Below are 25,520 nucleotides of genomic sequence, written 5' to 3' on the forward strand. Positions count from 1 at the left end.
AAGATGATAGTGAGGAGGCGGAGAGAGGTTTGGGCTGTCAAAGCTCCGATATACGAAACTAAATCAGTGCTGACCTTTTCCATGTGGTTAGTGTCAACATCTCTCTCATCCCTGACCAGAAACACATTGTGTGCATTCCTCTGTGGCATTTGGATGAATTTGTCGAGCAGTCGCTGTGAAAGCACGAGCTAAACCTAAATCAGTCCCGGGCGGTGAAACGAGGTGAGCCTGTGCTTGTCTTGTTTGATTAAAGACAAGTTTTGCAGGAGAGCTGCACTGGAAGCAATGCATACCATTTGCATATCCATATGTTTAAGATAACTATGTGTAAATACTTCAAACACCCCCAGGGCTCTAGACTAACTTTTTGCCATGGGCGCACCTAGGCGCACCGGCACAAAAGTTAGGCGTACTCAAATGTTTCAAACTGCAGTTTTACATGTGCACTTTCTTTGGGGGGGGAAGTCCATACAGACAATATTCATTTCTAAATTATTAACTCACAAACTTGTGCTTAAAGTGCTTTGTCAATATTGTAGAAAATGTTAAACTTAATCATCATCTTGGCTCCTCTGACAACCTGTTTGCTGTTGCATGCTGCAGAAAGGCAGTGGGGAGAGGGGACACTTGGGCAGTGCATTTATTGCAGCATATAATGTGTTTTCTGTATACACTGTGCTTTTTCAGCATTCAAAGATTGATGGCACCGTGTCAGAGCTGGCTATGAATTTCAGACGGATCAGGCTTTAACTTAACAAAAAAGTTATCAATAGTTCTTTTCATCTTTTCTTATTACCCACAGCTACATCCACTTCTGTCAGGCCTAAGCTGCTCACCAGGGCTGGGTATCATCAATGATTTCTATATTCCATTCGATTCCGGTTCTTAAAGTCCTGATTGGATTCAATTTAGCCTCAGACAGTCAGAAATATTATAATCATCAGAATTGTGAACATCACAGCAGATGCCTTTGTGTGAAAGTAACTGAGAATAAAACACAGAAAAACATGAAGGAGACTTTTCTGACCTGACTTTTTATAGCAGATAACCTTAAAAATATTCTGCAATATTCTGTAATTTTGCATAATTTTAAAAAGTTTAAATTTCTTCAGTATTGAACAGCAGAAATTAGGCTTTCTTGTCCGAGGTCATTTAAGTGAAAAAAAAGAAAGAAAAGAAAAAGACAGCGACCGACAGCGCTGTAAACAACGGTAGACTGGTGGGTAATAAGCTAATGAAAAATGCAGAAAACAGAGATTTGAGACGGGAAACTGTTCTTGAAGTACACACAGAGAGCTGTGTATGAAGTGTGATTTTTATCGTGGTGGAAGCAAAACAGCAAAAGTAAGAGGGGAATTCATGACGACATTGATCAAATGTCAAGCGTAGTTTGCTGCTTCTTTTGCTGCTGGCTCGGCGAATTTTGGTTGGAGAGAGACAAAACCTGCAGCTCAGAATTAGCGCAAAAAAGACGTAAACACAGCGCGGACGGTGGGCTCAGTGAGCTCCAACAGCGTGTCCGTCTACGGGCCGTCGGGTGAGAAAGTCGAGAAAGACAAAGCTGATTCTGATGCTTCGGGTCCGCTCTGTGTTTACGTCTTTGTGTGGAATCCGTTAATGAATCGATATCGCTTTATTCAAGCTACTCACCTCTCTCTTCCACCTGCATTTTCAACTGGACCACAGCCAATCACAGAGGTCCCACCCCTGACTATCTCTGATTGGTTTAGTCCACGATAGGGGCATAATGTGTGTCTGTTGTTGACCACACGGAGAGTTGCAGAGATTGTTTTTTTTTTTTGGTTACCCGAACAGTTTTTTTTAGTCACACCACTGAAAAATTTTGGTCGCACTCTAGAGCCCTGAACACCCCTATGTATGCACCAATCACAAGGCGTGCAAGCTTTAAATGTGAAGCAAACAGGAAGGGGTCACAGAGCCAACTGCACTACTATTTGTCATTTGTTTACCAAAGCCTGAGTGGCTATGGCAACAAGGCCCCTCAGCTTGAGGAACGGCAGCAGAAAAGACGCCCTGAGTATTCCAAGAAAACATCTTTTGTGTGGACAGCATCTTATTCAGGGCAGACTTAGGAGACTGGGCTGTGAGGGATCTCCCTCTGACATTCACACTGCTCCTTTGAATCACTGAATGAATCTGTGTGAGAGGCAAAGAACGCAAGTCCACTTCTTGGCATGCCGAGAGAGTATTCTGTTTGTTCAGACAGGTATATATGTGCAGACATACCTGTCCTCCATTGGTGGTGGAGCAGATCCTCATTATTCCTCCGCACTGTTTGACGTACCAGAGTAACCAGAGAGCCGACACCTCGTGGGGTTCAGCGGTCACGATCAAGTTGACAAACAGTGTGGCGAAGCGACGAGCAGTTCTGGGAGAGATTACATGGAAGGTAAGAAGTCTTTAAATACTGCATGTACCCCGATCACATTCTTTATATTCTGTAAGAGTGTGAACAAAGCACAAATAAATCACCATGTCAGGGATTCCTGTTTGCTTATCCTACTTTTCCAGCAGAGACTTGCATGTAATGTACATTTGAGTAGTTTCAAAGTTTAACTAAAGTTTTATTTTATTTTAATATAGGATAAATGACAGGATTAATTCAAACACTGGAGCAGTACAATCATTTAATTAGTGCAGGACTGTTGTCATTTACTTTTATAAGCTGCATATTTTAAATTTACACCGTAATTAGATTATGAAAAACATTCTCACTCACAGCACATCATATACTGAAGCTTCTCCACCAGAAACCTCTATGAAACAACTACTACCTTCAGCATCAGTTTTCAAAGTTCTTGAAGGGATGCACTAATGGGATTATTATTCTCATTAGTGCTGACACAGGTAGCTGTAACAATTTCCACCTCTGCAAGTTTGAGTCACTGAACTGGACCTCTTAACTGTGACTGTAGTGTTGGAGCCTTTTGGATCATTTTATTGGAATTAGCCAATTAACCAAAATTAACCAAAGAGCGTTAATTTTACTTCCAGCTTCAGTGTGTGGGATTCTAGCATTTTATGCCAAGTCTGTTGTGCAGAATGCTGCACCCATGAAACCTTAGTAACTGAGGTTGCTAACATAACTTATAACCTAGCACTCCACCAGCCAGCCTCACTGACTGATATGAGATATCAGAAAATAAAATGACATTTCTTTTGTTAGAGACCAACTTCAACACTTGTGTCATGTGATTTAACAATAAAACTTTACCCTGGATATAAACGTTTAGAGATAACAGGATGAATAGCTAGACCTATTCTCTGCACAAAGGGGAAACATTTTGAACATGTTACCTGGTCCAGCAGAGTTTTTCAAAGAGTTCCTGCATGGTCATCTTGTCCCACTCCTCAGCATGGGGAGCTCTCCAGGGAGCCTCTCTGGGAATCTGGAATGAAGGACGATGTTCAACATGAGTCAGGCATGTAGCAGGTGTGCAAGCTGTCCAGTAAACCAAACTATAATGTGTATTAATATGAATACTCATTAGTAATGAGAACTGCTTTACCTCCTCGCCCATCTTATCCATTGTTCTAAAGAGGTTGTTGAAGTCCATCAAAGTGATGGGGTTCCAAATGGGAGGCAAGGAACCTTTGAATGGGTAAGACTTTCCCTGTTGGACACATGATTGCGGCCATCATCATCAAAACAACATTCTTCAATTATCAAATAAGCACAGCTTTTATAAGTAATGGTTAATGATGGCAGCATTCAAAGAACAACATTTCAGCATTTGCCATTAAAGATTTGTTTCAGTCGACCTCTAACTGACTGTGAAAGTAGTTTGAAGAGTGGTGGGGAAAGTGGAGTAATAGCTTGTGCAATGTTTACAACTGAATCAAAGATACTGAATCATTAAATGTGATAAGAGTATCCATAATCCAAAGCCATAGTTTTTATGCCTGGTCTAGTTTATTTCTGCATTTCTCAATCACATACAAACACAGAGGTGACAGTCAGGGGTAGATGCAGTGGGTTTAAAATCATTAAAGTGTTGCCAAACCACAATTGTAACTAGAGATTCATTTTTGTTGCTTTCTAGCAAAGGTCTCTTAGCTATGTGGAGGATAACAATGGTATGAGTGCATTCAATTATGTGTGTTGATGTAACCTCAAATAATCTCTCTAGCGTATGACGCTAGAGAGATTTTTGAGAGCTTGAGTATTGAGAGCTTCGCTTGACAGGAACAATTATTTCAAACCTTATTAAACACAAACTTCCTTGGAAGAGAAAAAACTGTCTGCACATCTTTGTGGAAATGCCCTAAGCCTCACAGAGCTGTCAGCTAAGAGACACTTCTGGAATAACACTTACACTGTATTGTCTTGGTCTGCAGCTGCAGCTTAAACTAATAATGTCTCCTATTATTTACAGTCTCTGAACTTATTGTGTAGTGTAATGTAATACCACTGTAATAGAGCCAAAGGGAAAAAACAAAACAAAAAGAATATCAAAATTGTTTAGTTGTTTATTTCATTGTCAAACAATGCAGCTGTAACTGCATTGAAGGAGACTGGAGGCATCAAGGTAGCACGGAGAGAGGTTAGCCAACTATCGGAGCTGCAGAACGACTGAAGTACAGCAAGTTGTCCAATACCTGAGGCCTTGGAAACTGCCAAGCAAAGACTCACAGCCTTAGCAAGCTGATTGAAGAGGTACATCAGAGAGATAGAATGCAGGAGAATAACACCAGCTGTTCTACATGGAACCGGCCAAGGTGTACTCTCAGTGGCAGGGGAACAATTTGAGAACAGCACCACCAAGGCTGGAGATGGAACAATACTGGAAGAGCATATGGGAGAAGGACGCAACCCATAACAGCAATGCTTAGTGGCTAGTGGATCTGACAGCAGACCACAGCAACCTGCCTTAACAGGGTCCAGTAACCATTGCAGTGGCAAATATACAAGAAAGGGTCTCTAGTATGAAGAGTTGGACAGCACCAGGCCCCGACATGGTTAACGCCTACTAGCTAAAGAAGCCGATTGCACTCCATGAGTGTCTGGCAGCACAAATGAACCAGCTGCAAGTTGACGAGAGACACCCGGAATGGCTAACTGAAAGCCGGATGGTCCTGATCCTCAAGGACCCCCAGAAGGGACCAGTCCCATCCAACTACCGGCCAATAACCTGCCTCAGTACCACATGGAAGCGCCTGTCGGGCATCATGGCGGCTAAGATGAACAGGCACATGGGTCAGTACATGAGCGGTGCACAGAAAGGAACAGGCAAGAATACCAGAGGCGCAAAACACCAGCTACTGGTAGACCAAGCAGTCAGCCGAGACTGCAAGACTAGGCTGACAAACCTGTGCACTGCCTGGATTGATTACAAGAAGGCCTATGACTTGACGCCCCACAACTGGATCCTGGAATGCCTAGACCTATACAAGATCAACAGGACCCTAAGAGTCTTTATCGGGAACTCAATGGGGATGTGGCGGACAACACTAGAGGCTAACTTCAAGCCCTGAGGTTGTATGCTAAGCTTAAGGTAGGAGGCCAGGGGCTAGTTAGTGTCAGCACCACAGTGGCTGGACAAAGCTGGACTGACAGACAGCACAGAGGCGCAAATCATGGCAGCACAGGAACAAGCATAGAGGCTGGGGTCTATCACCCCAGGCAAGACCCCAGGTGCAGGCTGTGTAAAGACGCCCCTGAGACAATCCAGCACATAACAGCAAGATGCTAGCAGGCAGGGCATACATGGAATGAAATAACCAAGTGGCCGGCATAGTATACAGAAACATCTGTGCCGAGTACGACCTGGAAGTCTCGAGGTTAAGATCCTGTGGGACTTCCAGATACAGACGGACAAAATGGTGGCGGCTAACCAACCTGACATAGTGGTGGTAGACAAACAGAGAAAGACAGCCATAGTGATAGATGTAGCGATTTAAAATGACAGCAACATCAGGAAGAAGGAACACAAGAAGCTTGAGAAATACCAAGGGCTCAGAGAAGAGCTCGAGAAGATGTGGAGGGTGAAGGTAACAGTGGTAATCTGAGTACTAGGTGTGGTGACTCCACGCTAGGCAAGGTGATAGCACCTTTGTTTTTTAGTATTCACAGTCTGTTTTCTACTGCTACACAGAAGTCAGTGACAGACAGAGAGGGATGTCGATGATGTGCAGCTCCTCCCTTGCACAGAGCAACAGGTCTGTCTCCATGGTGACCACGGCCAACAGAATACAGGAGGAGAGAAGAGGAGGGGAAGACAAGTAAAATTATTATTCACGTTGGCAGTAATGACACCCAGTTACGTCAACTGGAGGTCACTAAAATCAATATTGAATCGGTGTGTAACTTTGCCAAATCAATGTTGGACTCTGTATTTTTTCTCTTGTCTCCTCCCCAATCTGACCGGGAGTGACATGTTTAGCTGCATGTTATCCTTAAATTGCTGGCTGTCTGAGTGGTGTCCAAAAAAACGATGTGGGCTCTAAAGATAATGGGGAAACTTTCTGGAGGAAACCTGGATGCCGTCTCTCCTAACAGGAACTGTTAGGAGAGACGGCATCCATCCCACTTTGAATGGAGCAGCTCTCATTTCTAGAAATCTAGCCAAATTTATTAAACCCCCCAAAATATGACTATCCAGAGTTGGGACCAGGAAGCAGAGTTGCAGTCTTACACGCCTCTTTGCAGCTCCTCTCCTCCTGTTATCCCCCAAAACCCATCTCCATAGAGACTGTGTCAGCTCCCAAACAGACAAAAAACAAACTAAAAACCAGCAATAAACAACTTAGACATAAAATAATCACAAAGAAAGAACAATACAGTATCCACATCTGCACCAAAGAGTAATACAGTGAAATGTGGATTAGGGCTGGGCTATATCATACTGTTCCCGGTAATACCGGTGTAATTTTGGGCAACGATAGGAAAATGAAATATCACGATAGAATATGGGTAAAACGCGCATGCGCAGTGCCTATGTTTACATACGCACATGGCGGCGACGCAGAATGAGAAGAGCGAAAGTGGATCGTTAAATGAAACGGATGAACCAGAATTGGTTTGTAAAAATGCTGCAACTTCAGTGGTGTGGAACTGGTTTAGCTTTCGTCCATCAGATACACAACAAAGCACTATTTTTGGTAGAGCATGCTAACGGGCCGCCGTTATTACTGTGTTGTTTGGAAAATATGGCACACTTAAAATCAATCCTTTGATTTTTCTGAAAATCGTCAGTGCCCCTTATAATCCCGTGTGCCTTATGTATGAGTTCTGGTTGTGTTTACTGACCTCGAAACGATTTTATGTAGTACATGGTGCTCCAAAATCTGTCAAATGTTTCAGTACGACTTTGCTAAGTTACGAAGCCGCACTGCTTGATGGATTGTCGGAGCATTACGGCTACCGTGAGGCAGGCCTCATCGCGGAGTGATACGTGCTGTGCTTCAACATAATATTACTGTATTGTGTGTGTATAACCTCTTTTTAAGTTTTGTGGATATTCTACATGGTTATGCTGAGGATATGTCGGCCAATTTCCACTGGAAATGCCTGTCAGCAAGGAATTTGCACTGTTACATTTTTATATAACTTTAATGCACATAAAAAACAGCTGCTTGTTTAAGTGAAAATACATTGATGGGGTTTTTTGCACTAATAAAGTTGTGGAGTTGTAAAGTATTTTGTCTAGTGTCAATTATATCGTCAGTTATATCGTTATCGCAAATTTTCAAATGTATATCGTGATAAATATTTTTGGTCATATCGCCCTGCTCTAATGTGGATTATTACATGTTAGGTCTCTCTCTTCCAAGTCTCTGTTAGTACACGACTTAATAATTGATAAACAAATTTATGATTTACTCTGCAGAAACCTGGTTAAAAGCAGGATGATTATTTTAGATGAATCAACACCCCAGTCATTCTAACTATCAGAAACCTCAAAGCACAGGCCGAAGGGGCGGTGTGGCAGCATGTTTCCACTCCAGCCTATTAGTCAACCAAAGACCAAGACAGACTTTTAATTCATTTGAAAGCCTGATGCTTAACCTTGTCCACCCCAGCTGTAAAACTCAAAAACCAGTCTTATTTGTAATCATCTATTGTCCACCTGGGCCTTACACAGTGTCTGTCTGATTTCTCAGACTTTTTTATCTGATTTAGTGCTCAGCTCAGATAAAATTATTATTGTGGGTGATTTTAAAATCCATGTAGATGCTAAAAATGACAGCCTCAACATGGCATTTAATCTGTTATTAGACTCAATTGGCTTCTCTCAAAATGTAAAAGAACCCACCCACCACTTTAACCACACTCTAGATCTTGTTTTAACATATGGCATAGAAACTGAACATTTAACAGTATTTCCTGAAAACCCTCTCCTGTCTGATCATTTCCTTTTTACAATAATTCATTACACAGCAGTGGAGAGTAGACTTCATCACAGTAGATGTCTTTCTGGAAGTGCTGTAATTAAGTTTAAGAATATAATCCACCCACTGTTATCATCTTCAATGCCCTGTACCAACATAGAGCAGAGCAGCTATCTGAACGCTACTCCAACAGAGGTTGATTATCCTGTTAATAATTTTGCCTCCTCACTACGTGTGACTCTGGATACTGTAGCTCCTGTGAAAAATAAGGCCTCAAATCAGAATCAGACTCAGAATCAGAATCCTTTATTGATCCCTAGGGGAAATTATTTTGGTTACAGTGTTCCAGTACAAACAGTAACAAAGACAGACAATACAAGAAGTAAGAAACAGCACAATATATACAAAATATATATATCTATATGTGTATATATATATATATATATATATATATATATATATATATATATATATATATATATATATATATATATATATAAACAAACACCCAGCACGCCCCTGCGGGCGGTTTATCCTTCAAGCTCGGGTCCTCTACCAGAGGCCTGGGAGCTTGAGGGTCCTGCGCAGTATCTTAGCTGTTCCCAGGACTGCGCTCTTCTGGACAGAGATCTCCGATGTTGTTCCCGGGATCTGCTGGAGCCACTCGCCTAGCTTGGGAGTCACCGCACCTAGTGCTCCGATTACCACGGGACCACCGCTACCTTCACCCTCCACATCCTCTCGAGCTCTTCTCTGAGCCCTTGGTATTTCTCCAGCTTCTCGTGTTCCTTCTTCCTGATATTGCTGTCATTCGGAACCACTACGCCGATCACTACGGCCGTCTTCTTCTGTTTGTCTACCACCACTATGTCCGGTTGGTTAGCCACCACCATTTTGTCCGTCTGTATCTGGAAGTCCCACAGGATCTTAGCTCGGTCATTCTCCACCACCCTTGGGGGCATCTCCCATTTTGACCTTGGGACTTCCAGGTTATACTCGCACAGATGTTCCTGTACACTATCCCGGCCACTTGGTTATGGCGTTCCATGTATGCCTTGCCTGCTAGCATCTTGCACCCTACTGTTATGTGCTGGATTGTCTCTGGGGCATCTTTACACAGCCTGCACCTGGGGTCTTGCCTGGTGTGATAGACCCCAGCCTCTATGGATCTTGTACTCAGAGCTTGTTCTTGTGCTGCCATGATTAGTGCCTCTGTGCTGTCTTTCAGTCCAGCTTTGTCCAGCCACTGGTAGGATTTCTGGATATCAGCCACCTCCTCTATCTGCCGGTGGTACATACCATGCAGGGGCCTGTCCTTCCATGATGGTTCCTCATCTCCTCCTCTTTCTTGGGTTTCTGCTGCCTGAGGTATTCACTGAGCACTCGGTCAGTTGGGGCCATCTTCCCAATGTATTCTTGGATGTTCGTTGTCTCATCCTGGACTGTGGTGCTGACACTCACCAGTCCCCGGCCCCTTCCTTCCGCTTAGCGTACAGCCTCAGGGTGCTGGACTTGGGGTGAAACCCTCCATGCATGGTAAGGAGCTTTCTTGTCTTGAAGTCAGTGGCTTCTAGCTCCTCCTTTGGCCAGCCTATTACCCCAGCAGGGTACCTGATCACGGGCAGGGCGTAGGTGTTGATGGCCCGGATCTTGTTCTTACCGCTCAGCTGACTCCTCAGGACTTGCCTGACCCTCTGCAGGTATTTGGTGGTTGCAGCCTTTCTAGCGGCCTCTTCATGGTTCCCATTCGCCTGCGGGATCCCCAGGTACTTGTAACTGTCCTCTATGTCTGCAATGTTGCCTTCTGGTAGTTCAATCCCCTCAGTTCTGACTACCTTCCCTCTCTTTGTTACCATCCGACTACACTTCTCCAGTCCGAACGACATTCCAATGTCATTGCTGTATAGCCTGGTAGTGTGGATCAGTGAATCGATGTCTCCTTCACTCTTGGCTTACAGCTTGATGTCATCCATGTACAGGAAGTGGCTGACAACTGCTCCGCTCCGTAGTCGGTATCCGTAGCCAGTCTTGTTAATGATCTCACTGAGGGGTTCAGGCCTATGCAGAACAGCAGTGGGGACAGAGCATCTCCTTGGTAGATCCCGCACTTGATGGTGACTTGTGCTATGGGCTTGGAGTTGGCCTCTAGTGTTGTACGCCACATCCCCATTGAGTTCCTGATGAAGGCTCTTAGGGTCCTGTTGATCTTGTACAATTCTAGGCATTCCAGTATCAAGCTGTGGGGCATTGAGTCATAGGCCTTCTTGTAATCAATCCAGGCAGTGCATAGGTTGGTCAGTCTGGTCTTGCAGTCTCGGCTGACTGTTCTGTCTACCAGTAGCTGGTGTTTTGCGCCTTGGTATTCTTGCCAATCCTTTCTGTGCCCCACTCATGTATTGACCCATGTGCCTGTTCATCTTAGCCGATATGATGCCTGACAGGAGCTTCCATGTAGTACTGAGGCAGGTAATTGGTCGGTAGTTGGATGGGACCGGTCCCTTCTTGGGGTCCTTGGGGATCAGGACCGTCCGACCTTCGGTTAGCCATTCCGGTGTCTAGCAGCTGGTTCATTTGTGCTGCCAGACGCCGTGGAGTGCAGTCAGCTTCTTCAGCCAGTAGGCGTGAACCATGTCGGGCCCTGGTGCTGTCCAATTCTTCATACTGGAGACCCTTTCTTGGATATCTGCCACTGTGATGGTTACTGGACCCTGTTCAGGAGGTCGCTATGGTCTGCCCTCAGATCCACTAGCCACTGAGCATTGCCGTTATGGGTTGCGCCCTTCTCCCATATGCTCTTCCAGTATTGCTCCGCCTCCAGCCTTGGTGGTGCTGTTCTCTTATTGTTCCTTGCCACTGAGAGTACACCTTTGCTGGTTCTGTGGAGAACAGCTGGTTTATTCTCCTGCCTTCTATCTCTCTGGTGTACCTCCTCAAGCGGCTGGCCAAGGCTGTGAGTCTTTGCTTGGCAGTTTCCAAGCCCTCAGGTATTGGACAGCTTGCTGTATTTCTTATGCACCTTCTTTGTTGCGCCTTTCTGCAACTCCGTTAGTTGGCTAACCTCCCTCCGTGCTACTTTGATCTTGCCCTCTAGCCTCCTTCTCCATGGAGGGTACTGCCCCTTGTGGCTGTTCAACTTGTAGCCAAGCATCTCACTGATCACTGCTGCCGTACTGTAGATCAGCTTGTTAGTGTCGGTAATTGTGGTTGTAGGTATCGTCCGTAGTGCTGCATTAACATCATCTAGCAGACCTTCTGAGGGTACTTCACGTAATCTTGGTAACCGGCTACGGAGGATCCAGGTTTCAAGCTTGGCCATGATCCTATTTTTCAGGTCAGTTCCTCTCGCAATCAACGATCCTTCTCCTATCGCACTTGGGGCTGTGTACCCAATCTCGGTGGGGGTGATGATATCTCCCCTGACCTGGCGTCCCTGACAACTCCTTGCCGTAGCATTTATGTTGTACCGTCAATCTCTAGCTGTGATAGCAGTCCCTTCTTTCGAATGTTGGAACACTGAGCTACTAGTTGTTTCGCCGTCATTGTGGATGTTGGGTATCAAGAATCCATAGGTCCCTCATCCTATTCATGTAACCCCTTCCGCCAGGGTTATTTGCGTAGTAGCATTCCAACAACGCCCTGTTTTTCGTCTCATGAAAAAAATAAATAAACAAAATATTTTATATATACACACACACACACACACACACACATATATACATATACACACACACACACACACACACACACACACACACACACACACACACACACACACACACACACACAAGTCACTTATTGATAAATATCTGAATAAGAAAGAAGAGCATGTGCAAAAAGGGTGTAGCTATTGCAGTATACAGTGCGTTAAGTGGATGAGTTGTATAGGGAGATGGCCACAGGCAGGAATAATTTCCTGTGTCGTTCAGTGGCGCTTTTTATATTTGGCTCCCTGGTATAATTCCCCAACATAACTCATAAGCTGGAGAGGAAATGGCGTTTCACAAATTTAGAAGATCATTATTCAGCCTGGAGAAAAAGTTTGTTGCTTTATAAGAAAGCCCTTTGCAAAGCCAGAACATCTTACTATTCATCACTGTTTGAAGAAAATAAGAACAACCATAGGTTTCTCTTCAACACTGTGACCGGGATAACGAAAAGTCAGAGCTCTGTTGAGCCAGCCATCCCTTTAACGTTAACTAGTAATGACTTCATGAATTTCTTTACAAATAAAATTGTAACCATTAGAGAAAAAAATTACTCATAATCATCTCACAGATGTAACATTATCTACAGCTACTTCCAGTACCATTGGTATTCATTTAGAGTCTTTTTCTCCAATCAATCTTTCTGAGTTAACTTCAGTAATTACTTCCTCCAAACCATCAACGTGTCTTTTAGACCCCATTCCTACAAGACTGCTCAAAGAAGTCCTGCCATTAATTAATGCTTCAATCTTAAATATGATCAACCTATCTCTAATAATCGGCTATGTACCACAGGCCTTCAAGGTGGCTGTAGTTAAACTGTTACTTAAGATAAGATAAGATAAGATAAGATAAGATGGCCTTTATTAGTCCCACAGGTGGGAAATTTGTTTTGTTACAGCAAAAGTGCAAAGTTATGTAGCAGAAATTAGAAAACACTGGAATGCAATAAAATAAAATAAAATAAAATAAAATAAAATAAAATACTATGTACAATAGAATAAAATAGAATAGAATAATATATACAATAGAATAAAATAGAAATACAAATACTATATACAACTGAGTAGGAAAATACAAAAATACAACTTCGTCAGAAGAAGAATTGCACATATAGCAGTCTTATTGCACATGTGTGGGTTTGTGTGTTTGATCAGCTGCAAAAGTCTTTATTGTGGAGTCTGACAGCAGTGGGGAGGAAAGACCTGCGAAATCTCTCCGTCCCACACCGTGGGTGCCGCAGTCTCCCACTGAAGGAGCTGCTCAGTGCCTTCACAGTCTCATGCATGGGGTGGGAGATGTTGTCCATCAGGGATGACAGCTTAGCCACCATTCTCCTGTCACTCACCACCTCCACTGGGTCCAGAGGGCCTCCCAGAACAGAGCTGGCCCTTCGGATCAGCCTGTTCAGTCTCTTCCTGTCCCCAGCAGAGATGCTGCCTCCCCAGCAGACCACACCATAAAAAATGGCTGAGGCCACCACAGAGTCATAGAAGGTCTTCAGGAGTGGGCCCTCCACTCCAAAAAAGCCATCTATAGAACCAGTGGTCTTAGCTAATTATGGGCCAATATCTAACCTCCTTTTCATATCAAAAATTCTTGAAAGAGTAGTTGTCAAACAGCTAACAGATCATCTGCAGAGGAATGGCTTCTTTGAAGAGTTTCAGTCAGGTTTCAGAGCTGATCACAGTACAAAAATTAGTTTAGTTATGGTTATAAATGATCTTCTTGTGGCCTCTGACAGCAAAATCATCTCTTTGCTTTTGCACTGCAGGCTTACTTGTTGTTCCTAGAGTATTTTAAAGTAGAATGGGAGGCAGAGCCTTCAGTTTTCAGGCCCCTCTTCTATGGAGCCAGCTTCCAGTTTGGATTCAAGAGACAGACACTGGCTGTGTCCGAATTCAGGGGAAGGATGCTTAAAATGCCATATTTGGAGGCAATGACGTCACAGCGACGCGACGAGGACTGTCCGAATTCAAAGAGCACTCAAAATGTGGCGACAAATATGTCCTACTTTTCCGCGAATTTGAGGGTTAGTCGTGTCCGAATTCAGGGAAGGATGCGCCAATGCCATATTTGAGGCAATGACGTCACGGCGACGCCGACGAAGGCTGTCCGAATTCAAAGAGTACTCAAAATGTGGCGACAAATGCGTCCTACTTTGCCCTGAATTCCAAGGATGGTCTGATGTATCCTTCATGTCCTACTATATCCCAGGATTCATTGCGGGTCATAGAGGAGATTTGTTTCTGATAACGATGGTGGTCGAAGCAGGAGAGGAAAACACTTTCAAATGTAAGTATATGAAAATCTGGTTGTACAAAAGTTAAATTGTTATAGCGGTCGCTTTGTTAAGCTTTGGGCATCTGCATAGACATGTTTCTTTTCTTTAAAATAACCGTAAACCAGCTTGTATTGGGGGTCCCGCGATTTTTCATGTATTGCCGCTTACATACAGCTAATTTTGATTTTTTCGAATTGGTGATATGTTGTGGGGAACAAAGACCAAACGGCTTAATTTATTAAAACGAGGAGAAAATTCATCACCTCTTCACTGGGGTGAAGAATTGGGCCGCTCTGGCGTGGATGTACAAGAATAAATCAATTTACACATCATATTCATATGAGTACGGTCCTATTAACCCTCATGCTGTACAGCAGCGGTCCCCAACCTTTTTGCGCCACAGACCGGTTTATGTCAGACACGGAGCGGCCTTTAAGGTATCGTGGATAAATACAACCACATAAAATGATCCGACCAAGACAAAAACTGTGGTATTTTGTAAATATAATAATAAACGTGAATGTACTGTGTAATTGTGTAACTGTATTAGCAGCGTCCTCCTGAAAATGTGTCAAATTGAGAGTAACATCCTCCTCTCTGCTGCTTAATGCTCTCTGGTCGCTATGGTAACGTGTAAATATTTCTTTCAAAATAAGACACACAACTACAACAAGGGAAAGACTCAGGGAAACAGAGTTAACGATAAAACCCCTGAAAACCATAAATTTCACACCGAGCCTCAACTCTCGTGGCCGGTACCAAACGACTCACGGACCGCTGCTGTACAGAACCTGTGATGTCCAGACGGTGTTCCTCTGGTGTTCTGCTGTGAAAACCTTTGGGCTTAGGGATTAACATAGTTGCCATGGTTTCCTTTCTTCTCTTATTTGTTGTGTGTGATCAGGACAATTCTGGAGAAGATGGGCCTGCAGGGGAAAGTCACCCGCTTGCAGGCCAGAAGACATGAGATAACTTTAGAGAATACAAAGTACGTATGTGTGTTATCAAGAAGATAATTCTTAAGAACACAAGTTAATAAATGTGCAATTACTAAGAGTTGTTGTGGTGTTTTTATTTGCCTGCTGTCATTTTTGATTTCCTCTGCCTTTAGGATTGCAAGTATCCAGGCTCAGGAGAGGGGGTCAGTGGGAAGCCCACTGCTGCTACTTGGCCCTGGTTTGCCCTCATGGATGAGGTGATAGGATAGATGCCTTCCATTAAGCCTCCTGTCCTAATTTCCTCTCTCCCTGAGGACACTCCAGGGCCAAGCACAGCAGTGGGTGACCAAAACGACAGCGATGTCAGCCACCTACGACAGGGAGAAAGAGGAAAAGAGACGGGGATGATGAGCTGCTAGACCTCATCACAGAGGACATGAGGCAGCAAAGAGAGGCTGAGGAGAGGAGAGCAGGGAGAGGACGGACAGACTGTTTTCACTTCTAGAAAGATTAGTTCCCAAATGAGTTATGTATTGAGAAATTTATTTATTTGAATATATTTGTTACATTGTTATATGTGTTGCATTAGTTTAAAGGTTTTATGTTATTAATAAATTGATTCAAACAAACAGTAATTGTCACTGAACTCAATTTGATTTACAGGCATTTGTAACACGTATGAACATAACGCTAACTTTGAACAATATTACTTGGATATTTATTTGATAGCAATAAAGTAAATAACAATAACAATTAAACAAGAATATTTCAAATACACAGTATGTAAAGATGAAGAACAATATTCACAGTTGTTCACACAGGGTTAACCTGAGTGACCTGTTCCTGGACTGTTTCTTTAACAACTGTAATAGATTACAGGAAGTCTCTGGCAGTGTTGCTGAATCTGCCTGAGCAAGATCAGACATGGATGGGCTGCTGCAACTGAGACCTGCGGTTTGTCTTTTCTGGTCGGCGAGTGGAGAATCACACAGGGTGGTCTGCAAAGAGAGCTTCAGGATGCTTCCTCCCACTGTCCACTGCATCGTCCATCCACAGGGTTTGCAGGGCTGGCTCACTCGTGGCTGCCACACCACTAAGATGTTTACAGAAATATGCAAGCAGGAGATGGTGGATGCTATATTATTAGTATAATACTTGTAACTCTGTAGCAGACAACAGTTTGATAAAGTGCTATGTAAAAAAACAAACAAAAGATTAGATTCTACAAGTTTCAAAGATATTTGGTTTATATATTTTATATGATACAGTACATGTGTGAGAATGACCGATGTTGTGGCAAAAAAATGATCGTCTGCCGAAACTGATTTCCGTTTTTTGCCCTAAACTGATTGCTCGTATTTAACCTGCTATGAATAACTTGTTGGTCTATAATATGTGAAACATGTCAAATGTTTCCCTCATTAGTGATATCAAGTCACCTGCCACCAGCAACATTCCTGTAACAAGGTAGAAGCTGCAATCAGTTTTTGGCAGTGACTTTTATATAACCTTTATTTATCCAGTTAAATCTTATTGACATTAGAAATTTATTTTTTAAGAGTAATCTGGCCAAGAGGACAGCAGACAGCGCAACAAATATATCAATTGTACCTACATTATAACCAGAGTTATAAAGATACTTCAACAACAGGTAATTATTGTATATATAAAACCCCTTAGTAAACCATGTTCACCGACGTCTATTTACCAACATACATAAAGATATTACACATATTACACACGGAAACATTGGAAATCAGTTTTGGCAGGCGAACACTTTTTTGGCACAACGCCGGCAATATTTCAATTATCCGTGTAATTAGCTAAGTAATTCCTAAATGCGTGTAGATTAAAGGAAATGATTTTACCTGGATATGATTGTCTCTGATGAGCCTAAGGTACAAAACGTGCGGGCGATGACGATAAGGTTTTTCTAGCTCCTCGAGAAATAAAATTGTCCACACAACGGAGCGACATTTCTGGGTCCATTTTAAGGTTTTCGCGCTGTGGCGCTAGCGATCGGGAAAAACACCCAAGTAAGGGCGGAGTTGAAGGCTAGGAGGCTGTCCATAGCTCATCTGTTATGTTGGATACTCATTGTTTGTTCAATAAAGTTTCTATGGAGAAAAAAAAAGGGGGCTGTCCAAGCCGCTCACTTCCTGACTACCCGTCCGTCTAAGGACACTACCTTGTGACGTAGGTAGGTAGTGTCCTTATGAGCATCCTTCCCCTGAATTCGGACACAGCCACTATCTCTACTTTTAAGATTAGGCTTAAAACTTTCGTTTTTGCTAAAGCATATAGTTAGGGCTGGATCAGGTGATCCTGAATCCTCCCTTAGTTATGCTGCAATAGGTGAGTATTTCTTTTTTAGTCACCTTTCTCATTCACTATGTATTAACAGACCTCTCTGCATTCAATTATACTTGTTATTTAATCTCTGTCCCTCTTCCACAGCATGTCTTTTATCCTGTCTTCCTTCTCTCAACCCAACCGGTGGCTGCAGATGGCCGCCCCTCCCTGAGCCTGGTTCTGCCAGAGGTTTCTTCCTGGGAAAGGAAAAAAGGGAGCTTTTCCTTCCCACTGTCGCCAAAGTGCTTGCTCATAGGGGGTCCTATGATTGTTGGGTTTTTCTCTGTATGTATTATTGTAGCGTGTACTTTACAATATAAGGCAACTTGAGGCGACTGTTGTCGTGATTTTGCGCTGCATAAATAAAAAATAAATTAACGAAAAATGGCAACATCTGCTTCAACACCAGCAAGCAGGGAAGTGTCCTCAATCAGAGGACCAAAGAACGCTACTTGAAGACAAAGGTGACTATACTGCAGAGTAGGAGGATTTTATGACAACCATCTTAAGATAAAGATTTAACAGAACCACAGAAAATGCTAATCACTGCCCTTAGCCTTTTACCCAAATTACATTGTACTCTCTTATCTGACTTCTTAACAAACATCTATTATCAATAGTTCTTTTATTGCCTATTGTAATATACAGTACTGGGAAAAATGTTTGCTCTTCTTAATTTCTCATTTGTTAAACTACATTTAGTTTTAAAATTTAGTAAATTATTAGTAGATTCGATTAATTAATACATTAATGTAGTTAGGAAAAAGCTAAACAAACCTACCATGTCCTAAATCGTGAATTTACTGTGATCAACCAAATTTTTTGGAAAGTTGAACTTTGGAAAGTTCAGTTTCAAGTAGCCACACTCAGGTCTGATAACTGCTGAATCACTTAAGTAGAACCTGTCTGACAAAGTATAGTAGGCTAAGCCAGCGGTCCCCAACCTTTTTTGCGCCACGGACCGGTTTATGCTCGACTATATTTTCACGGACCGGCAATAAGGTGTCGCGGACAAATACAACAAAATAAAACTAGTGCCGGTACCGAAAAAAAAGAAGATTTATTCATAACACACGTGAAAAGACCCAGGAAAACCGAGTTAACGATAAAAACGATAACAAAATAACGCTGAAAACCGATAAAAACCCTGAAAACCATACATTTCACACCTGAGCCTCGACTCTCGCGGCCCGGTACCAAACGACTCACGGACCGGTACCGGTCCGAGGCCCGGGGGTTGGGGACCGCTGGGCTAAGCGACGCGTCATGCCATGATCTAAAGAAACTCAAAAACAGCTGAAAGACAAAGCCGCTGACAACTATCGGTTTGGAAAACCATTTCTAAGACTGAACCAAGTGGAGAGCTATTATTCACAAATGGGCTACTAAAATTACTCCCAAGAGTGAATCAATGATTCATCCAGGAGGTCACAAAAGATTCCAGAACAACATCTCAAGAACTGCAGGCCTCACCTGCCTCAGTTAAGGTGTTCATGACTTACCAACAGCAATTTTAAAATTTTACTAATGTAGTAAAACACACACACACACACGGTATAAAAATATAGGTAATAAAGACTGATTGCTGTAAACTGCCGATGCAGGGATTGGTTCCCAGGTATAAGATGATAAATCATATCTAAGCACCACCTCTAAAGTCAGTCTAAAGATTTCATGGATTTCATGAGAGAATTCATTATGCGAGAGGCCAACATAAAATGCAAACAGTTTTACATTATGTAATGGTTTCACTGTGATTATTATAGCATTCTAAGATCTGTTCAAGATCTGTTTTGAATAGAATAGAATAGAATAATCTTTTAATTGTCCCACAAGGGGAAATTTGGTTGTAACAGCAGCCAGAAAGACACACATACAAACAAACAGTACATAGGACACAGAACAGAAACATACACAATTTTTTACATTAAGGACAAAATGTATTGTGAATATATTATATAGTGTTTTCTTTGTCCTTTGTCAGACTGTGTGTCTCATGTCTCTGTTCCTGTTTGCTATCCTCCAGTGTTTGATGCATCGAGTGTTTTGTGAAATTTTCAGATTCTGATTATTCTCTTGTTGTTTTTTTTCTGTTTAATAAGTTCTGGCTTGAGAATCTTTCATTTGGGTCTTTTCGCCACACCCATAACAAAGCCAAAGCAATAGGAGCCACTTCCCTCACAGCTTAATGGTAAGCTCAGTCCACCAGCTGGTAAAAGGGAAATAATTTGAGGATCCAATCCCATAGGGCAATGGAGATCATTATAGTGCAGTCATTTTTAAAATATAATTTTAGGATAGCACTTCTATAAGGCATTAGTTACAGCTATGAGTAGATGGAAAAACAGGCCCAGAGAAGGAGCAGGACTCTTAACGTCCATCTTGGACCACTGTAACACTTGTTGGGTAGGGGTGGGTACTGTTAGTTAATAGTCCAAATGGCCCAGGGAAAGAAGCTGTAGAAGCTGTTAGTGAGTCTGGGGTGTGGGACCTGATTGGTGGAGGTCCAAACAGGTGGTGGACGGGGTCACCTGTGTTTGTCTGAGACAGGAGAATCTAGCGATGGACTCCGGGGTTTTGTGTACCAGACAACCAGGCAGTAGGAGAGCACGTTCTCCCCTGAGCAGCAGTAGAAGCCCAGCAGTAGCTTCTATTCCAGGTTTTTCTTCCTCAGGACAAGGAGGAAGTGGAGCTGATGTTGGGGGTTCTTTACCAGGGTGTTTACTAGGGCTGCCACGATTAGTCGACTAGTCACGATTACGTCGACAAATCGTCGACGACTAATTTAATAGTCAACGCGTCGTTTGAAGCTTTGTACGATCCCAAAAGACGCAGGAATAAGTAGTAGGATTTAAGAGTGTAATAATGGACTGAAACAGAAGATGGCAGCACTGCATGTACAAGGATGCCAGCTGCTGTTAAACCCCGAAGAAGAAGAAGCTGTGTCCCAGAATTCATAGCGCGGCCCAGCTCAGTTTCCAACAATGGCGGCAGCTAATTAGTTTTATCATTACTCTTATTACTCTTTCTGGGTCACAAAATAAACGTTTAACATATTTTCAGGCGAGAATGTAGCTGTGTAAACCTCAAATATCTGCTCAGTTTATCAAGACACCACATATTTTCAAAACCGCTCCGACGTTTTCGGAGACGTCTGTTACCCACCTCGACTAGCTCGATAGCTAGCCTGGGTTCAAGGCACACTAGAGCCAGTGAGAACACTGCACTCCGGGCAAATCGTTTTCAAACCCACCGCCGTCTATCACTACTCAGGTTAAACATGATATATAAGTCACTTAGATAACTTAAAAATGATATTGTTTGGCTGTTTTTAGTATTTTATTTGTTCCTGAGTAAATTGGTTTGGCTGAGATTAAAGTTATAGTTTTTACACAGCTGAATAAACGTCAAGCAGACAACTGATTAAAAGAAGTGTGAGATGCTCGAGAACATACTCCGGTGTAGAGCAGGGCGATATGACCAAAAATATTTATCACGATATACATTTGAAAATTTGCGATAACGATATAACTGACGATATAATTGACACTAGACAAAATACTTTACAACTCCACAACTTTATTAGTGCAAAAAACCCCATCAATGTATTTTCACTTAAACAAGCAGCTGTTTTTTATGTGCATTAAAGTTATATAAAAATTTAACAGTGCAAATTCCTTGCTGACAGTTTAACCAAAAGGCATTTCCAGTGGAAATTGGCCGACATATCCTCAGCATAACCATGTAGAATATCCACAAAACTTAAAAAGAGGTTATACACACACAATAACGGTAATATTATGTTTGAAGCACAGTGCGATCACTCCATGAGGCTCCTGCCTCACGATAGCCGTAATGCTCAGACAATCCATCAAGCGGTGCGGCTTCGTAGCTTAGCAAAGTCGTAGGCAAGGCAAGGCAAGTTTATTTATATAGCACAATTCAACAACAAGTTGATTCAAAATTTAAAACTGCTGGCTAAGGGTAAACGTAAATACAGTAAGATCATAATTCATGTCGGCAGTAATGACACCCGGTTACGCCAATCGGAGGTCACTAAAATCAATATTGAATCGGTGTGTAACTTTGCCAAAACAATGTCGGACTCTGTAGTTTTCTCTGGTCCCTCCCCAATCAGACCAGGAGTGACATGTTTAGCCGCATGTTCTCCTTAAATTGCTGGCTGTCTGAGTGGTGTCCCAGAAACGATGTGGGCTTCATAGATAATTGGCAAACCTTCTGGAGGAAACCTGGTCTTGTTAGGAGAGACGGCATCCATCCCACTTTGGATGGAGCAGCTCTCATTTCTAGAAATATGGACCAATTTATTAAACCCCCAAAATATGACTATCCAGAGTTGGGACCAGGAAGCAGAGTTGCAGTCTTACACGCCTCTCTGCAGCTTCTCTCCTCCTGCTATCCCCCAAAAACCCATCTCCATTGAGACTGTGTCAGCTCCCAAAAGACAAAAAACAAACCAAAAACCAGCAATAAACAACTTAAACATAAAAAAAAAATCACAAAGAAAGAACAATACAGTATCCACATCTGAACCAAAGAGTAAAACAGTGAAATGTGGATTATTAAATATTAGGTCTCTCTCCTCCAAGTCTCTGTTAGTACATGACTTAATAATTGATCAACAAATCGATTTACTCTGCCTTACAGAAACCTGGTTGCAGCAGGATGAGTATGTTAGTTTAAATGAATCAACACCCCGAGTCATTCTAACTACCAGAAACCTCGAAGCACAGGCCGAGGGGGGCGTGTGGCAGCAATTTTTCACACCAGTCTATTAATTAATGAAAGACCAAGACAGACTTTTAATTCATTTGAAAGCCTGATGCTTAGCCTCGTCCACCCCAGCTGTAAAACTCAGAAACCAGTCTTACTTGTTATTATCTATCGTCCACCTGGGCCTTACACAGAGTTTCTCTCTGATTTCTCAGACTTTTATCTGATTTAGTGCTCAGCTCAGATAAAATAATTATTGTGGGTGATTTTAACATCCATGTAGATGCTAAAAATGACAGCCTCAACATCGCATTTAATCTGTTATTAGACTCAATTGGCTTCTCTCAAAATGTAAAAGAACCCACCCACCACTTTAATCACACTCTAGATCTTGTTTTAACATATGGCATAGAAACTGAACATTTAACAGTGTTTCCTGAAAACCCTCTGCTGTCTGATCATTTCCTGATAACATTTAAATTTACAATAATTGATTACACAGCAGCAGAGAGTAGACTTTATCAAAGTAGATGTCTTTCTGAAAGTGCTGTAACTAAGTTTAAGAATATAATCCACCCACTGTTATCATCTTCAATGCCCTGTACCAACATAGAGCAGAGCAGCTATCTGAACGCTACTCCAACAGAGGTCGATTATCTTGTTAATAATTTTACCTCCTCACTACGCACGACTCTGGATACTGTAGCTCCTGTGAAAACTAAGGCCTCAAATCCGAAGTACCTGACTCCGTGGTATAATTCTCAAACACGTAGCCTAAAGCAGATAACTCGTAAGCTGGAGAGGAAATGGCGTGTCACAAATTTAGAGGATCATCATTTAGCCTGGAGAAATAGTTTGCTACTTTATAAGAAAGCCCTCCATAAAGCCAGAACATCTTACTATTCGTCACTGATTGAAGAAAATAAGAACAACCCCAGGTTTCTCTTCAGCACTGTAGCCAGGCTGACAAAAGTCAGAGCTCTACTGAGCCAACAATCCCTTTAACGTTAACTAGTAATGACTTCATGAACTTTTTCACAAATAAAATTTTTATCATTAGAGAAAAATTACCAATAATCATCCCACAGATGTAATATTATCTACAGCTACTTTTAGTACCATCGATGTTAAGTTAAACTCTTTTTCTCCAATTGATCTTTCTGAGTTAACTTCAATAATTAATTCCTCCAAACCATCAACGTGTCTTTTAGACCCCATTCCTACAAAACTGCTCAAAGAAGTCCTGCCATTAATTAATTCTTCGATCTTAAATATGATCAACCTATCTCTAATAATCGGCTATGTACCACAGGCCTTCAAGGTGGCTGTAGTTAAACCTTTACTTAAAAAGCCATCTCTAGACCCAGCTGTCTCAGCTAATTATAGGCCAATCTCCAACCTTCCTTTCATATCAAAAATCCTTGAAAGAGTAGTTGTCAAACAGCTAACAGATCATCTGCAGAGGAATGGCTTATTTGAAGAGTTTCAGTCAGGTTTCAGAGCTCATCACAGCACAGAAACAGCTTTAGTGAAGGTTACAAATGATCTTCTTATGGCCTCTGACAGTGGACTCATCTCTGTGCTTGTCCTGCTAGACCTCAGTGCTGCGTTCGATACTGTTGACCATAATATCCTATTAGAGCGATTAGAACATGCTGTAGGTATTACAGGTACTGCACTGCAGTGGTTTGTATCATATCTATCTAATAGACTCCAATTTGTTCAAGTAAATGGAGAGTCCTCTTCAGACACTAAGGTCAATTATGGTGTTCCACAGGGTTCAGTGCTAGGACCAATTCTGTTTACATTATACATGCTTCCCTTAGGCAGCATCATTAGAAGACATAGCATACATTTTCACTGCTATGCAGATGACACGCAGCTCTATCTATCCATGAAGCCAGGTAACACACACAATTAGTTAAACTGCAGGAATGTCTTAAAGACATAAAGACCTGGATGGCCGCTAACTTTCTGCTTCTTAATTCAGATAAAACTGAGGTTATTGTACTCGGCCCTGAAAATCTTAGAAATATGGTATCTAAGCAGATTCTTACTCTGGATGGCATTACCTTGGCCTCCAGTAACACTGTGAGGAACCTTGAGTCATTTTGACCAGGACATGTCCTTCAACGCACATATTAAACAAATATGTAAGACTGCTTTCTTCCATTTGCGCAACATCTCTAAAATTAGAAATATCCTGTCTCAGAGTGACGCTGAAAAACTAGTTCATGCATTTATTACTTCCAGGCTGGACTACTGTAATTCTTTATTATCAGGATGTCCTAAAACTCACTGAAAAGCCTTCAGCTGATCCAAAATGCTGCAGCAAGGGTACTGACAGGGACTAGAAAGAGAGAGCATATTTCTCCTGTTTTGGCTTCCTTCATTGGCTTCCTGTTAAATCCAGAATTGAATTCAAAATCCTGCTCCTCACATACAAGGTCTTAAATAATCAGGCCCCATCTTATCTTAATGACCTTGTAGTACCGTATCACCCCATTAGAGCACTTCGCTCTCGCTCTGCAGGCTTACTTGTTGTTCCTAGAGTATTTAAAAGTAGAATGGGAGGCAGAGCCTTCAGTTTTCAGGCCCCTCTTCTGTGGAACCAGCTTCCAGTTTGGATTCGGGAGACAGACACTATCTCTACTTTTAAGATTAGGCTTAAAACTTTCCTTTTTGCTAAAGCATATAGTTAGGGCTGGACCAGGTGACCCTGAATCCTCCCTTAGTTATGCTGCAATAGACGTAGGCTGCCGGGGATTCTCATGATGCATTGAGTTTTTCGCTTCCAGTCACCTTTCTCACTCACTATGTGTTAATAGACCTCTCTGCATCGAATCATATCTGTTATTAATCTCTGTCTCTTCCACAGCATGTCTTTATCCTGTTTTTCTTCTTTCACCCCAACCGGTCGCAGCAGATGGCCGCCTCCCTGAGCCTGGTTCTGCCGGAGGTTTCTTCCTGTTAAAGGGAGTTTTTCCTTCCCACTGTCGCCAAAGTGCTTGCTCATAGGGGTCATATGATTGTTGGGTTTTTCTCTGTATTTATTATTGTGCTATCTACTGTACAATATAAAGCGCCTTGAGGCGACTTTTGTTGTGATTTGGCGCTATATAAATAAAATTGAATTGAATTGAATTGAAAGTGCTT

The 25,520-nt window shown here is 42.3% G+C and overlaps 1 pseudogene; it reads right to left on the reverse strand.

The window, feature by feature from the left end:
* LOC116324646 overlaps positions 1 to 25,520 on the reverse strand; it is a 40,111-nt pseudogene that overhangs the window by 6,748 nt on the left and 7,843 nt on the right.

Source organism: Oreochromis aureus, linkage group 16 (assembly GCF_013358895.1).
Source record: "Oreochromis aureus strain Israel breed Guangdong linkage group 16, ZZ_aureus, whole genome shotgun sequence".
Classification (NCBI taxonomy): domain Eukaryota; kingdom Metazoa; phylum Chordata; class Actinopteri; order Cichliformes; family Cichlidae; genus Oreochromis; species Oreochromis aureus.